The sequence below is a fragment of the Octopus sinensis genome, linkage group LG24, assembly GCF_006345805.1.
Source record: "Octopus sinensis linkage group LG24, ASM634580v1, whole genome shotgun sequence".
Lineage (NCBI taxonomy): Eukaryota > Metazoa > Mollusca > Cephalopoda > Octopoda > Octopodidae > Octopus > Octopus sinensis.
The window spans coordinates 12109254-12124516 of record NC_043020.1 but is presented as its reverse complement, the minus strand read 5'-3'; the positions used below and the strand labels follow the sequence as shown (position 1 = coordinate 12124516).

The window sequence follows — 15263 nt, the reverse complement described above, 5'->3', positions numbered from 1 at the left end:
GACCTCGGCGGAATTTGAACTCAGAACGTAACAACAGACGAAATACCGCTAAACATTTCGCCTGGCGCGCTAACGTTTCTGCCAGCTCGCCGCCCTATATATATACACACGCAAACACGAGTAAGCACATAAATGCAAAACACAGTAGAAAAAAAATAGTACTTGGAATACCAAGGGTAGAGGAATATGCTTTTTTTATTAAAGCTGCAAAAACAACACAAAAACAACTGCTACTCATGAGTTTCACTTTCCCATTTGTCAGACAGTTGTTCCCCAATGAACAGGAATATGATACTCTGAGTAGCAGCTATTTTGTGATGTTTTTGTAGCATTAATAAAAAAAAAAGTACATATGTATAGGCGCAGGAATGGCTGTGTGGTAAGTAGCTTGCTAACCAACCACATGGTTCCGGGTTCAGTCCCACTGCGTGGCATCTTGGGCAAGTGTCTTCTGCTATAGCCCCGGGCTGACCAATGCCTTGTGAGTGGATTTGGTAGACGGAAACTGAAAGAAGCCTGTCGTATATATGTGTATATATATATGTATGTGTGTGTGTTTGTGTGTTTGTGTTTGTCCCCCTAGCATTGCTTGACAACCGATGCTGGTGTGTTTACGTCTCCGTCACTTAGCGGTTCGGCAAAAAAGAGACCGATAGAATAAGTACTGGGCTTACAAAAAGAATAGGTCCCGGCGTCGAGTTGCTCGACTAAAGGCGGTGCTCCAGCATAGCCACAGTCAAATGACTGAAACAAGTAAAGAGTATGTATATGTATAATATATTATATCTAGTGTGCACAGTTAGATGTAAAATGCTACAATTGAATTTAAAGTTCCATGTAGAATATCACCATCTAGTCTGCTTCCAGTACAGTGGTGTGGCTACTACTGTACTTAGTATGTACAGGGAAAATTATGATATCAACATCAATGGAATTTGTAGTTGTGGCACATAAGAGAACCATCCGAACGTGGCCGTAGCCAGCACCGCATCGACTGGCCTCCGTGCTGTTGGCACGTAACAAACACCATCCGATCGTGGCCGCTGCCAGCCTCTCCTGGCCTCTGTGCTGGTGGCACATAAAAAGCACTATCCGAGCGTGGCCGTTCACCAGCCTCGTCTGGCACCTGTGTAGGTAGCACATAAAAAGCACCCACTACACTCACGGAGTGGTTGGCATTAGGAAGGGCATCCAACTGTAGAAACACTGCCAGATCTGACTGGCCCGGTGCAACCTTCGGGCTTCCCAGACCCCAGTTGAACCGTCCAACCCATGCTAGCATGGAAAGCGGACATTAAACGATGATGATGATGATGACAAGTTTATATCATTTGTTACCCTGTAGATCCATTTTGGCTAAGTATCCTATTGAACTTGGAACATCTAATACAGAGGTTCCAAACAACCGCAGCAGTGAAACATTGGGAAACATCTGGCCACCTAACTCCCCAGACTGCAACTTCCTTGGTTATCATGTGTAGGGAGCAGGTGAGCGAGAGACCAACAAAATTCCTTGTAACACCGAAGATGAACTGAAAGCAAGTATTATGTCAGCATTCACCAACTTAACCCTTTAGTGTTCAGATTACTCTGTTAAATGTAATACTTATTCACTCAAATGTTTTGAATTAATCCTGGATCATCTTACAGCTTTGAGGTTTCAATGATGTGATTACTTATTTTTAGAATGGCATTGTAGGTTAGGTGTGAGAGGCTAGACAGTTTGAATATAAAACATGTAGAATATATTGGGCCGGATTTGGCCAGTTTAAACACTAAAGGGTTAAACAAAACAAGGAGACCATCCAGAAGAGTTGCAGAAGATTCCGAAGTCATCTGGAGACCATGGTAAAAGCTAATGGCAATTTTATTGAATAAATTTACTTTTTAGTATTTCAAGATATTTTTATGTAATTTTGGTAAATATATCTGTTAAAATGAGGTGTCAGTTGTTTTTCATTTTTGTATAATTTAGACAACAATTTATTCATCACACCCTACACATATATATACATGTATGTTAGCCACTACACACATTTTTTTCTCTCCGTGTTTTTTCTGTGTCCCTTTCTGTAGAAGAGTGTAGGCTCGAAACGTAAAAGACGTTTTCTATTCCTGAGCGTTATACACCACCTGTCTTCATCTTTTGTTTTTTTCATAAACTCTCCCTATATATATATATATTATTATTATTATTATTATTATATGTAGAAAAAAAATACAAACTGGGACAAGAACGCAAAACACTTAGAAGACGATACAAAAAACACGGACGGGACATTCGAAGCCCTCAATCTTCAGTCAAGAACCGGATCATCGTAGCAATTAACTATATATAGTTAATCCAAACATGAAAGCACAAAAAAACACAACAACGAGAGGACGTGGAACAAATATAGTATTATTGGATGCTCAGGAAAGAAGGAGGGTTTAACGTTTCGAGCGGAGCTCTTTGTCAGAAACATAGGAGAAGGAAAGATCCAGAGAAGGGAAGACAGAGGAAAAAAAAAAAAAAAAATCGCCAACGGTATACACGCGGTCACATTATATATATATATACACACACACATACATATACAGGAGTTGGCCAAAATAATGTAAGCTTTTTTTATTGGCAATGTGACAAAATCAAAACTATTCAAATCTGTATATTTGTGTTCATATGTATTAGGTATGCCTCTTACTACATATCATAACATAGCTCAGTATTTTTTTTTTTCAGATATTTATATTTACGCAAGTTAAAATGCATACCCTATTTGATTTCCCATGAGGATAAATTGCCGGAGTACAGTCACTAAAGCTATTAAATTGTTTAATGTTTTGAGAACCATGTTGGCATTCCCAAATCAAGTACAACCAGTTCTGGTGAGCATAATTCTGGAGAAAGTAAAATTATCCAACTATACTCTTTACTCTTACTCTTTTACTTGTTTCAGTCATTTGACTGCGGCCATGCTCGAGGACCGTCTTTAATCGAGCAACTCGACCCTGGGACTTATTCTTTGTAAGCCCAGTACTTATTCTATCGGTCTCTTTTGCCGAACCGCTAAGTAACGGGGACATAAACACACCAGCATCGGTTGTCAAGCAATGCTAGGGGGATAAACACAGACACTCACACACATATATATATACGACAGGCTTCTTTCAGTTTCTGTCTACCAAATAATAATATTAGGGAGTATAACTCCAAACTTACAGGGAAAAATTCAATTTAGTATTAAATCAAATTTCACAAGATAAATATATAGCATATTAATTAGAGAAAAAAAACACTATTATGCAATTCAAACAATGATAGACGTAAACCAAATCATAAATAAAAATTTTAATATATTTTTATAAAACATTTAACTAGATCACAAAAAGTACAAAAATGAATAATATATTGATTATTCATTTTTATAATGTTTTATAAAAATATATTTTAGTTTTTATTTATGATTTGGCTGATGTCTATCATTGTTTGAATTGCATAATAGTGGGTTTTTTTCATCATCGTTTAACGTCATGGAAAGCGGACGTTAAACGATGATATATATATATATATATATATATATATATATATATATATATATATATAACATATATGCATATGTATATATCAAATGCCCAAGAGGCTCTCTTGATGTTGTAGATAGTTTCTGTTACCTAGGTGACCAAATCAGCAGTGCTGGAGGATGTTCTCCAAGTAATGTTGCTAGCATAAGAATGCAATGAAAAAGAGAACTTTTACTTCTGTTGGCAGCACAAGAACTCTCTCTCCCAGACTGAAAGGCAGATTCTATGATACTTGCATATGAACAGCTATACTTCACGGTAGAGTGACATGGGATCTGGATGCAGAAGACATGCATAGACTAGAAGAGAAGTGCTGACTACTTAAAGTAGATGGCAACTGTGGAAGAGAAAGACATGGGATGAAGTGGTGTGGACCAATTTCAGGATGTTGAGCCTCAGAAGAGATGACTATGGAATGAGATGACCGGCAATATAAGGTTCTTGAGAAAACCTGCCCTCCTCAGCAAAACTCAATTTTAGAAGCACTGTGTGTTCCAACTACATGTAGAATCAAAATTTTTCACACACCCTACCCTCATAAACCAAACTACATCACCCCCTCTCTTCCTTGTCACATTTCCCCTTTTACATGTACAAGGGTGCCAAGAGTACCATCCAAGCGTGATCGTTGCCAGAGTAGCCAACTGGCTTCTGTACCTGTGGCACGTAAAAGGGCACCATTCAAGCGTGATCGTTACCAACATCGCTTCACTGGCACCTGTGCCGGTGGCATGTGTAAAAAGATTCGAGCGAGGTCATTGCCAGTACCGCCTGACTGGCACCCGTGCCGGTGGCACGTTAAAAAGCACCCACTACACTCTCGGAGTGGTTGACGTTAGGAAGGGCATCCAGCTGTAGAAACTCTGCCAGATCAAAATTGGAGCCTGGTGCAGCCATCTGGTTTGCCAGCCCTCAGTCAAAATCGTCCAACCCATGCTAGCATGGAAAGTGGGCTTTAAACGATGATGATGATGATGATGCTTATCTCTCCCTCCCCCCTCCTACAGCTCAATCCTATCCTCACTGCCATTGTCTCCCCATCCTTATACCCAGGTTTCACCAGTCACTGCATTCTCCCCACTTCCCTCCTCTTTTTATATTCATGCACCTTTAGCAATGCCCTACCATCCAATTTATATTCTTGCCCCAGTACCTTAAGAGTGCACTGACACATCCCACTATCTCTCTCTCCACTTCTGACTAGGGTAGCCATGTATTTCCTACTGCAAGACGTCATACTCTAATCTCTCATCATCTGGTACAAAGTCATCTTCTAATACGACCACCCCTCTCAAAGGATCTTTGTTTTGCAAGTTACTTGGTAACCTTGCCAGTGCTGGTGCCACACAGAAAGCATTCAGTTCTCACTGTAAAGTGGTTGGCATTTGGAAGGGCAACCAGCTATAAAAACCATGCCAAAACAGATTTTGCTAGTGCTGGTGCCATGTGAAGGTACCCAGTCCACTCAGTAAAGTTGTTGGTGTTTAGGGAAGGACATCCAGCCACAAATACCATGCCAAAACAGACCATGGAGCTTGGTGCAGTCCCCTGGATTGCTAGCTCCTGTCCAATCATCCAACCCATGCCAGCAAGGAAAAAAGACATTAAATGATGAGGATATATAGCTGAACACATACAGTTCAAATTTACAGAAAATGAAAAACAAAGGCAGGTGAAAGAACAACAAGCATTTTAGTTTAACATCCAGGAAGAATAGAAAAGTCTTTGACGTTTCAAGCCTATGCTCTTTGACAGAAAGGATTAAAGAGAAAGCAAAAAAAAACGAGAAAGAAAAATGTGCAAGGATTAACAGCACAACATGATGAAATATATATATCGTGCAGGTGGCACGTAAAATGCACCAATCTGACCGTGGCCGATGCCAGCCTCGCCTGGCACCAGTGCAGGTGGCACGTAAAAAGCACCCACTACACTCACGGAGTGGTTGGCGTTAGGAAGGGCATCCAGCTGTAGAAACATTGCCAGATCAGACTGGAGCCTGGTGCAGCCCCTGGCTTCCCAGACCCCGGTCGAACCGTCCAACCCGTGCTAGCACGGAAAACGGACGTTAAACGATGATGATGATGATGATGATATATATATATATATAAAGAAATTCCCACTTTGATTTTCACATTTTATTTACAATCTTATAATATAATATAACGAAATGATAGAATATTAAATGTCTATTCTGATTGAACTAGTACTTTCATGCATTAAACTATGCAATCTTCAGGTTCATGAAATAGTGGTGACCTATGTTTTACAATATAAATACTTCAGGTTAAACTGTTAATCCCTGCACACTTTTTTTTTTCCTCTCAATCCTTTCTGGTAAATATATATGGTAAAGACTTCCTTCGGTATAGTGACTGACGATTGGATTGCGTCTAGAAAGTTCCCCCCTCCAAGGCAAGGTGGATTATGGAAGACCAGCAGTAAAACCATGCATACCAGCCTCCCCCCTCTCCACGCCACCGATGTTATGCAAGAGAAAAGCAAAGGTTGATACAGCTGGGCACCAGCGACGTGACAACTCATTTCTGAAGCAACGTGAAATAAAATGTCTTACTCAAGAATACAACACACAGCCCGGGAATCGAACTCACTCCTGATAATGAGCCCGACGCTCTAACTACTGGGCCACGCGCCTTCACCACACACACACACACACATTATATATATATATATATATATATATATATATATATATATATATACTAGCAGTATCGCCCGGCGTTGCTCAGGTTTGTAAGGGAAATAACTATAAAGCATTTTTAGAGAGTTATAGCCAAAAAATAGCAAAAAAATGGAAAAAAAATGATGGTAAATTTTTTTTTAGAGTTAAAAAAGGTGGAGTTGCGTCCCCTAGACGGTCTGTGGTTTGGGTTTCTTATTCTCGACCCCATGTCGAATTTATCGATTTTTTTCAGAACTGGGGGAACTTTTCAAAATTTTCGCTGCGTTAGTTTTGAATTATGACATTGGGCTATGTGTGTGTCAAGTTTCATCAGAATCGGTTGAAAGCCGTGGTCAGTGTGAGGGTACAACCTGACAGACACACAGACACACACACAGACAAACTGCCGTTTATATAGAGAGAGATATACACAATATTACAAATAAGGGTGAAAAATTAGATATTAATTCAATAATACCATCAATTTAACACCAAGTGGCTTAGCGTATAAAAAACCAGGGATACAATAAAAAAATTTATACATATATATATATATATATATATATTATATATATATATGTGTGTGTGTATACAAACAAATTAATAAATAAAACATATGCATATATACATACATATATGTACGTACCTACATCTACATGTATATATACATGCGTATATGGGTACAGGACACCAAAAACAACGTCGAACAAAATGATATATACACACACACACACATGTGCGGAGGTAAAGAATACGCACAGTAACCGTTTTCGGTGTAACCCTAACCCTAAACACCGGGTGTGTGTATTCTTTATATTAAACGTATTAGCAGTAGAATTAGGTGTCTGAAAAGCAAAAAAAAGAAGTACCCGTTCAAGACCCGTGTTAATTTATATCATTAAATTTCTTGCATGTTGTAGCTCTGTTGTGTGTGCATGTATGTATATGTATCGACTTTGCTTTCATCCTTTCGGGGTCGATAAATTAAGCACCAGTTACGTACTGGGGTCGATGTAATCAACTTAATCTGTTTGTCTGTCCTGTTTGTCCCCTCTGTGTTTAGCCCCTTGTGGGTTGTAAAGAAATGTATATATATATATATATTCAACAACAATTGAGGAATGGCCTTAATAGGCCATTCCTCAATTGTTGTTGAATTTATATATATAGTCTTTGACTATTTTCTCTTTCTCACTAGACCGCTGGTGGCGATAAATTTCTATTGAATTTTTTGCTACCCTTATATTGATTAATTGTGTATATATATATATATATATATATATATATTATATATATTATATATTATATATATATATAAGAGAGTGGTCACTATGTGGCTCACTCTAGCACTGGAAATAGATCCGATAGGTTTCAACCACAAAATAAATCTTTCCCATGAAAGTCAGCACGATTGTTAGCTCACACGAACAGGGCAAATAAACAATAACAAAAATACAGATTATTTTGGGACAATTGTTTCGCTATTAATGAATTAAATGTAATTTTACTCACAATAACTCACTTGTAGCTCCTCACCCAAAACTATCTGGATGAAATCCACTCAAATCACACGCCAGATTTTACCATAACGATAAATACGCATGTGGTTCAATCTATATATATATATATATATATATATATATTAGAGAGAGTTTGTTAGTTTATATTACTATCATACTTCCGAGGTGTATCTTTGTTTTATGCATGTTAAAAGAAGATAATTTCACAGCCCGTTTACGAATGACGACGGAATATTTACAGTTGTATTCTAAAAATAGAGTCAATTTTAATATGGAAAGTTGGTCGGACTTCACGTTTTTCGTCTAACGGCTTGTTTTAAACATGTCACTCGCCGAGAAATATATATAGAAGGTACCGAACGAACAGAAAACGGAGACTCTCTTCGTACGTTGTATATGAGAAATAGTAGCAAACTTCCCTCAAATCAGATTCTACCGTCTTCAAACAGGAAGGACAGAATGAACAATGTAAAAGATTGCCAGTTATAATATTAATGGTGCACACTAAACACTCTGTAACATCGTAAAATTAATTTCCAGAAATGTATACAAAAGCCATGTGGGATGGATGTGTGTGTAAGTTTGACAAAGGGTTAAACAAGATACTTGTACATTTGATATAGATATTCACTCCCTCGGGTTTTCTCTCTCACCCACCACGAACACAATTCTTACCCGAAATAGCCTCGAAGGAAGGGGTACCAATTCGAATATTTAAAAAAAAACACAATGTTTGCTAATTAACTGCCGTGTAAAAACGAGGAATCAGAAGGTAAATAATTGTGTTTGTGTATATAAATATATATATATATATATGCGTTACCTGTCATGGAGTAAAAAAGGGAAGTAGCAGACCATTAATTGTTTTAGTTGACAGGAGGACAGGGTCGAAAAAAACCAAAACAAGTGTACGACGAAGAAGGAATTCCTCATGGACGTTTCTGGTGAAACAAACAAACGGTACCTCTGCTGTTGTTGTTGTTATTGCTGATGATGATGGTTTAGGACGACTGCGAGACAACTACTACAGTAGTTACGTGAATGGGGGAATGGTAACAGGAGGGAGAGATAGAGACACACACAGAGAGAGAGAGAGAGAGAGGGGAGGGAAAAGAGATTCCTGTAGTTATGTGACCACATGTGTCCGTCACGCAGACAAGGCTTACACAGGAAGTGGGGGAGGTCAAGCATCGAGTTTAAAGGGAGAAAGGGAGTAACCATTGCGTGGAGAGTAAAAAAGAATTGCTATACCGGAAGTCAGCATCCACCAACACCGATTCAGACACAAAAACATTCTGTATATAAATAAATAAATTTTGCAGTTTTTAATTAATATCCGTAATAATAATAATAATTATTATTTATTATTATTATTATCAGTATTTAATAAGTAAATTGAGGAGTATATCGTATAGTGATTATAATTATTTTTGTCCTATCATTCCTGTCTTCCCACCTATCTCTCGATTACTTTTTACTTGGAGTTCCTTTTCTTTTATCTCTGCCATTGTCCCTTTATTATTAATATCTTTACATATTGGAACCCATTTGTCGATATTTCACTGGCGACAATTGTAAAAATACATGACATAGCTGTAGCCTGGCAAATTCAATAAATACGAGGGCAAAAAGGAAGGCAAATATCCTGAGTATAGTAGAAATAGGATCTTTTCCTTTTGAACGGCACACAATTTCTAGTTAACTAAACACTTTAAAACTTCGTAAAATTGCCGAAATGCTCGAAATTTCAGACGAAATATCTTAAAAAACTATAGATTTTCCTCGATAAAACCAAGAGAAAATGATGTTTTATAAACACATTCTACCAGTATACGAAGTTTAGAACTTTTTAGTTACCTAGAAATTATGTTACAAAGTGCCGTTCAAAAGGAAAAGATCCATAGAAATATATTACAAAATTCTTACTATCGTACCCACCACTCCGGCTTAGTTTCTTTCTAACTTTTTCAAAATTGCAACTGTTTGTAATGAAGTTTTCCAGGGGTATAAATTAGGGGTATATTGGAATTTGATGAGAAAAGGTGAAGTGGAGTTTCGGATAGTTCACATACCGTGATTCGTTTTCCCCCAAAACTCTCTGAAAACCTAGATATTTTTGGATAAAATGTTCTACAAATACTTTTCGGATGCTGTAGATCACGAATAAGTCGTAATTTGATATAAAAAATTAAAAAAACTGGAGTGGAATGGGATATTTCACACACGCCAACTTTGTTTCACCATATATTTTGATGGTGAATGAAGTATTTATCTATCAACCACCAGCCCCGCATTTAACTTTTTTCAAATCAAATTCCGATATAATAGTGATCTTACACCATCTGGAACGTACTCGTTGAGAATTCGAGTTTAGAATATCCAGTTTACCGAAATCTACGAGGAAACATAATCGGTTGGTGGGGAAAGGAAAGGAAAGGCATATCTGTAGTTATATACCTCCTATCGTTTATTATTGATGTTAAACTAAAGTATTTTCTGTAAATATTTGTAACAGGTTAAAAATAAGCTGTGTTCTCCCACCACCACGACGCATGGCTTTTGTGTACATTCCGAAAATCGATGATGCCGATATAGAGTGTACAAACAACACTGTACGAAACACTTGGACGAAAAAGATGGAGGGTGGGGCTTATTTACTTCGGACCACCGAGAAAACAAACTTTATTGTTTAATCCAAGTTAAAGTGGTCTTCCTATACTCTGAAATGCATCTCATTTTTTTTTATATATTTTTACCGCATTTTACTTGTTTTTATTCGTTGGCCCCCCCATATATATAAATCATAACATTTATAACTATATCTTATAGACGATAGCACATACACATATATATGTATGCATGTATATCGATGAAACTTACAAGTAAATATGAAAGTGAAAAAAGCAATCAATACGGTTATATTTCGGCATAAATATTAGGTTGTCCCAAAAAGTTCGTAAACACTTGCGAAAATTGAATTTCTACTCGCCAAGTACTAACAAAAACAACAAAAATTATTCCTCAAAATAAAGACCATTGTTTTCCAAGACTTTCTACGAACTTTTGGGACAACCTTATATACACTAGTGTGTTGTCTTTATCATTAAAAGAAGATCGGTTTTTTTTTTTTTTAAATGTTTGAATTCTTGACGACAGTTCATTTTAAATCTACCGAAAACCAGTAAAAAAAAGATAAAAGGCAAAGCAGAGAGAAGGATTGCATTTGAGGTGTGAGAGAGCTTTTTTCTTACTTTTTTTTTTCTTTTTGTCCTTAGAAGTAACACGAACTCACCAGATGCTGACGTGGATTGAACTCCCAGTTCAGATCCATAACACTTCACGTTCAAACGCCATTAACCATCCACTCCACTTTTTAACTGTTAGCTCGACCTGCTAGAAATAGCAGCCAAACCTTAATCGAATCATACCCTAGTCTTTAACAAAAGAAAAAAAAAAAAGGAGCGAACCCTCCCTCCGTATAACGTAGTCTTAGATATACAGTCTGTAAAAAAAAAAAAACAAGATACGAAGATCAGACTGGAGTGTCTACAGTCAATCAGAACTGACCTTAACGATAACATCAGGAGCACGTTAACAACTGCTATCGAGTGATGAAAGGATCTTAAAGAAGAGAAAAAGAGGCAAAGTTTCGATCGATACGAATGTGTCTAACACATGTTGCTTTTATGTAACTGTCATTTTCTCGGCCTTGCAACGTCTATTGAAAAAAAAAATACATGGAGGTTACTACAAACTGCTAGGCCTGCGCAACAAAGTATGGCCCACGCGACTACGTAAGCTGCCGGTTTTAGGGCACCGCGTGCAGACCCCGTGAATTTATACACGCCCAACTTACTTGAACGCAGGACCAGCTGAACGAGATAGGGATTTTCTGGGATCAGAGGAGGGGGATGCTTTTTTAGCTTTTTTTTTTTGTTTTGTTTTTTTTTACAAGTTTATTATATATATTTGTTTTCCACACTAACACGTAGGAGCAGTTTCCCCCACCCGGCCCCGACAACAAACACTCTTTACAATTCCTCACTCCCAGACACCTAAAATTTCTTTCTCTTTCTTCTTGACTCATTAATAATAAGAAACTTACTTGCTTGCTGCAATTTTCAGAGTTTAGTCGGGTTAGGGTTGATAGGAACCACAGATCTCTTCTATGCTCAAATGTGTAACGAATGTCAGGTCACATCTTAACCATTTCTTACGATTGTCAGTGAATAAATTAATTATACGTCAGAAGGACAAGCCTCTTCATTGGTGATACTCTAATAACCAGTTCCTTTCAACTGGTGAGTACCACTGGAATTTTATTCTCGATTTATTCTTATTATTGTCCCAAGCCCTAGGACTGCTAAGGTCGGTTACTCTGCTGAACGGCCAGCAATTTTAAGACGAAGGAACAAGGTCGGTTACTCTGCTGAACGGTCCCCGCTCCGTTGAGAGTTCAAAGCCAGCAATTTTAAGACGAAGGAACAAGTCGATTTACGTCAACCCTAGTACATGACTGGTACTTTATTTTATTGACCTCTGAAAGGATGGAAGCAAAGTTGACGGATCTAGTTTTTTTTCATTCGCAAAATATGCATTTTTTAAAAGGAAGTAAAAAATTTGAAAATCGGCTATAATAATGTAGCCTTCCAGTGTTGTTACTTTGAAGGAGACGAGCTGGCAGAAACGTTAGCACGCCGGGTGAAATGCTAAGCAGTATTTCGTCTGCCGCGAGGTTCTGAGTTCAAATTCCGCCGAGGTCGACTTTGCCTTTCATCCTTTCGGGGTCGATTAAATAAGTACCAGTTTATACACTGGGGTCGATAAAATCGACTTAATCCGAGTGTCTGTCCTTGTTTGTCCTCTCTGTGTTTAGCCCCTTGTGGGTAGTAAAGAAATAGATATGATGTTATGGAGAGAAAAAAAATTGGAGAAAAAAGTTAGAGGTTTAAAAATCGGGGGGAAAAAAATTGGGTATTTTTAGCCAACAGCGAGACAGAAATTTTCTGCGTTTAGCGGAGCGGTGTTAACTTTAAGGTTGTAGCCTGTGAAATTTATAGTTTAGTGTCTAACTTGTACATTGTAGGTTTCTAAATAAACAGAAATACCTAATAAAATCAACATGTAGCATCTTACTGTTTTTATCATTTTTTTAAATTGGTTGTCATCATCATCATCATCGTCGTTTAGTGTCCGCTTTCCATGCTAGCATGGGTTGGACGGTTCAACTGGGGTCTGTGAAGCCAGAAGGCTGCACCAGGCCCAGTCTGATCCGGCAAAGTTTCTACGGCTGGATGCCCTTCCTAACGCCAACCACTCCGTGAGTGTAGTGGGTGCTTTTTACGTGCCACTGGCACAGGTGCCAGACGAGGCTGGCAAACGGCCACAATCGGATGGTGCTTTTTACGTGCCACCGGCACGATGTTATATTAATATATTTGTCTGGATGTGTTTACTTTATGCGTACTTCAGTATTATGTATACCTGCCATGTATTTATGTACATCATTAATATATAAGTGCATGTGTGTGTGAAAAGGGGACTTCTGTCTCCAAAACTCCAAAGTTGAGTAACATTTTCATGCTTGGATACAATAAGAATAGGGAAAGGAAGCACTCCGTCGGTAACGACGATGAGGGTTCCGGTTGATCTAAATCAACGGAACAGCCTGCTCGTGAAATTAACGTGTAAGTGGCTGAGCACTCCACAGACACGTGCACCCTTAACGTAGTTCTCGGGGATATTCAGCGTGACACAGAGAGTGACAAGGCCGGCCCCTTGAAATACAGGTACAACAGAAACAGGAAGTAAGAGTGAGAGAAAGTTGTGGTGAAAGAGTACAGCAGAGATCACCACCATCCCTGCCGGAGCCTCGTGGAGCTTTAGGTGTTTTCGCTCAATAAACACTCACAACGCCTGGTCTGGGAATCAAAACTGCGAACCTCCGACTGCGAGTCCGCTGCCCTAACCACTGGGCCATTGCGCCTCCACTACAATAAGAATAACAATGGTCAACAAAGAATTTGTCCCAAGGAAAAGAATACCTGTATCTTATATGTTTTTGCATGCAGAATTCAAAAATAAAGTCAAATTATCTGTATCACCCACAGTTTCTCTGTTCCACAATATCCCTCTCAATTCCTGTTACGTGGGCTAAATTTCAGTTAAGCTGTTGAAATGTGAAGCTGACGGTTTAAGAAATGCTCCTAATTAAAATTTTTATGAATAGAATTAACCTAGTGAAATCATAAATCTAGCTATTTGAGTCAATGAGTCCCAAAAATATATGAAATGAAAAGATATGTAAAAATACTAAGTGTGAAAAATCAACATAGACAACAGCTGCACTGACAACAGTGAACCACAACACAGCATGCAGTTGTCATGGTAACAAGCTGCTAATGCTACGCTGTCTGTTGATTGGCTAAAATTACCCAAATTTCCCAACTTTAATTCCAAATAACATCAGATTTTTTAATTTACAAAATAAAGGCGCAGGGTTCAGTCCCACTGCGTGGCACCTTGGGCAAGTGTCTTCTTCTATAGCCTCGGGCCGACCAAAGCCTTGTGAGTGGATTTGGTAGACGGAAACTGAAATGAAGCCCGTCGTATATATGTATATATATATATCTATGCATGTGTGTGTTTGTGTGTCTGTGTTTGCCCCCACCCCCTCGCATTGCTTGACAACCGATGCTGGTGTGTCCCTGTTACTTAGCGGTTCGGCAAAAGAGACCGATAGAATAAGTACTGGGCTTACAAAAGAATAAGTCCCGGGGTCGAGTTGCTCGATTAAAGGCGGTGCTCCAGCATGGCCGCAGTCGAAATGACTGAAACAAGTAAAAGAGTAAAAGAGTAGGTTAGTCATAATCAAAACTCAGAGTCACATCGATACACCAAAATTGAAAGCAATCTGAGCAAAATTAAGTGGGGCTAATTTTGCAAATGAGAAAGACTAGATCCAAGTTGACTTCAGTGAGATTTGAACTCAAAATGTAAAAGAGTCAAGAGAAATGCCGCCAAGCATTTCGACTGACATGCTAACAATTCTGTTGAATCACTGCCATTCTCAATGTTTAACCCTTTCGTTACCGTATTTATTTTGAGATGCTCTGTGTTTCTTTCAATTAATCTTTATATATAAAACTGTAGTTGTGTGAGTGTCTGTCCCCTTCGATTTAGATTCCTAACTACTCCCACATTTTGCGGTGCAGTTTAACCAAAACCGGGTATCTTATAGTCGTGATTCATATCGAGCCCTTCTGGGTATTAGTGCGCGTCTACGATTTTAAAAATAATTTACCATCATTTTTTTCCATTTTCATGCATATTTTTTTAAAGGGAAGTAACTCTCTAAAAATGTCTACGATAAGTCAACGATTTAAAAAAAATTTACCATCATATTTTTTCCATTTTTAATGCATTTTTTTGCTATTTTTTGGCTATAACTCTCTAAAAATGCTGTATAGTTACTTCCCTTACAAACCCGAGCAACG

At 38.2% G+C, this 15263-nt stretch overlaps 1 protein-coding gene across 4 annotated transcripts in view; it reads right to left on the bottom strand.

The window, feature by feature from the left end:
- Window positions 1-8933, bottom strand: part of LOC115223858 (regulator of nonsense transcripts 2) — a 107268-nt gene extending 98335 nt beyond the window's left edge. For all 4 annotated transcript variants that reach the window (XM_036513028.1, XM_036513031.1, XM_036513030.1 and 1 more), the window contains exon 1: window positions 8591-8933. The gene's annotated coding sequence lies outside the window, so the exon portion shown is untranslated. The remainder of the gene's footprint in view (window positions 1-8590) is intronic.
- Between the last annotated feature and the right edge of the window lie 6330 nt (window positions 8934-15263).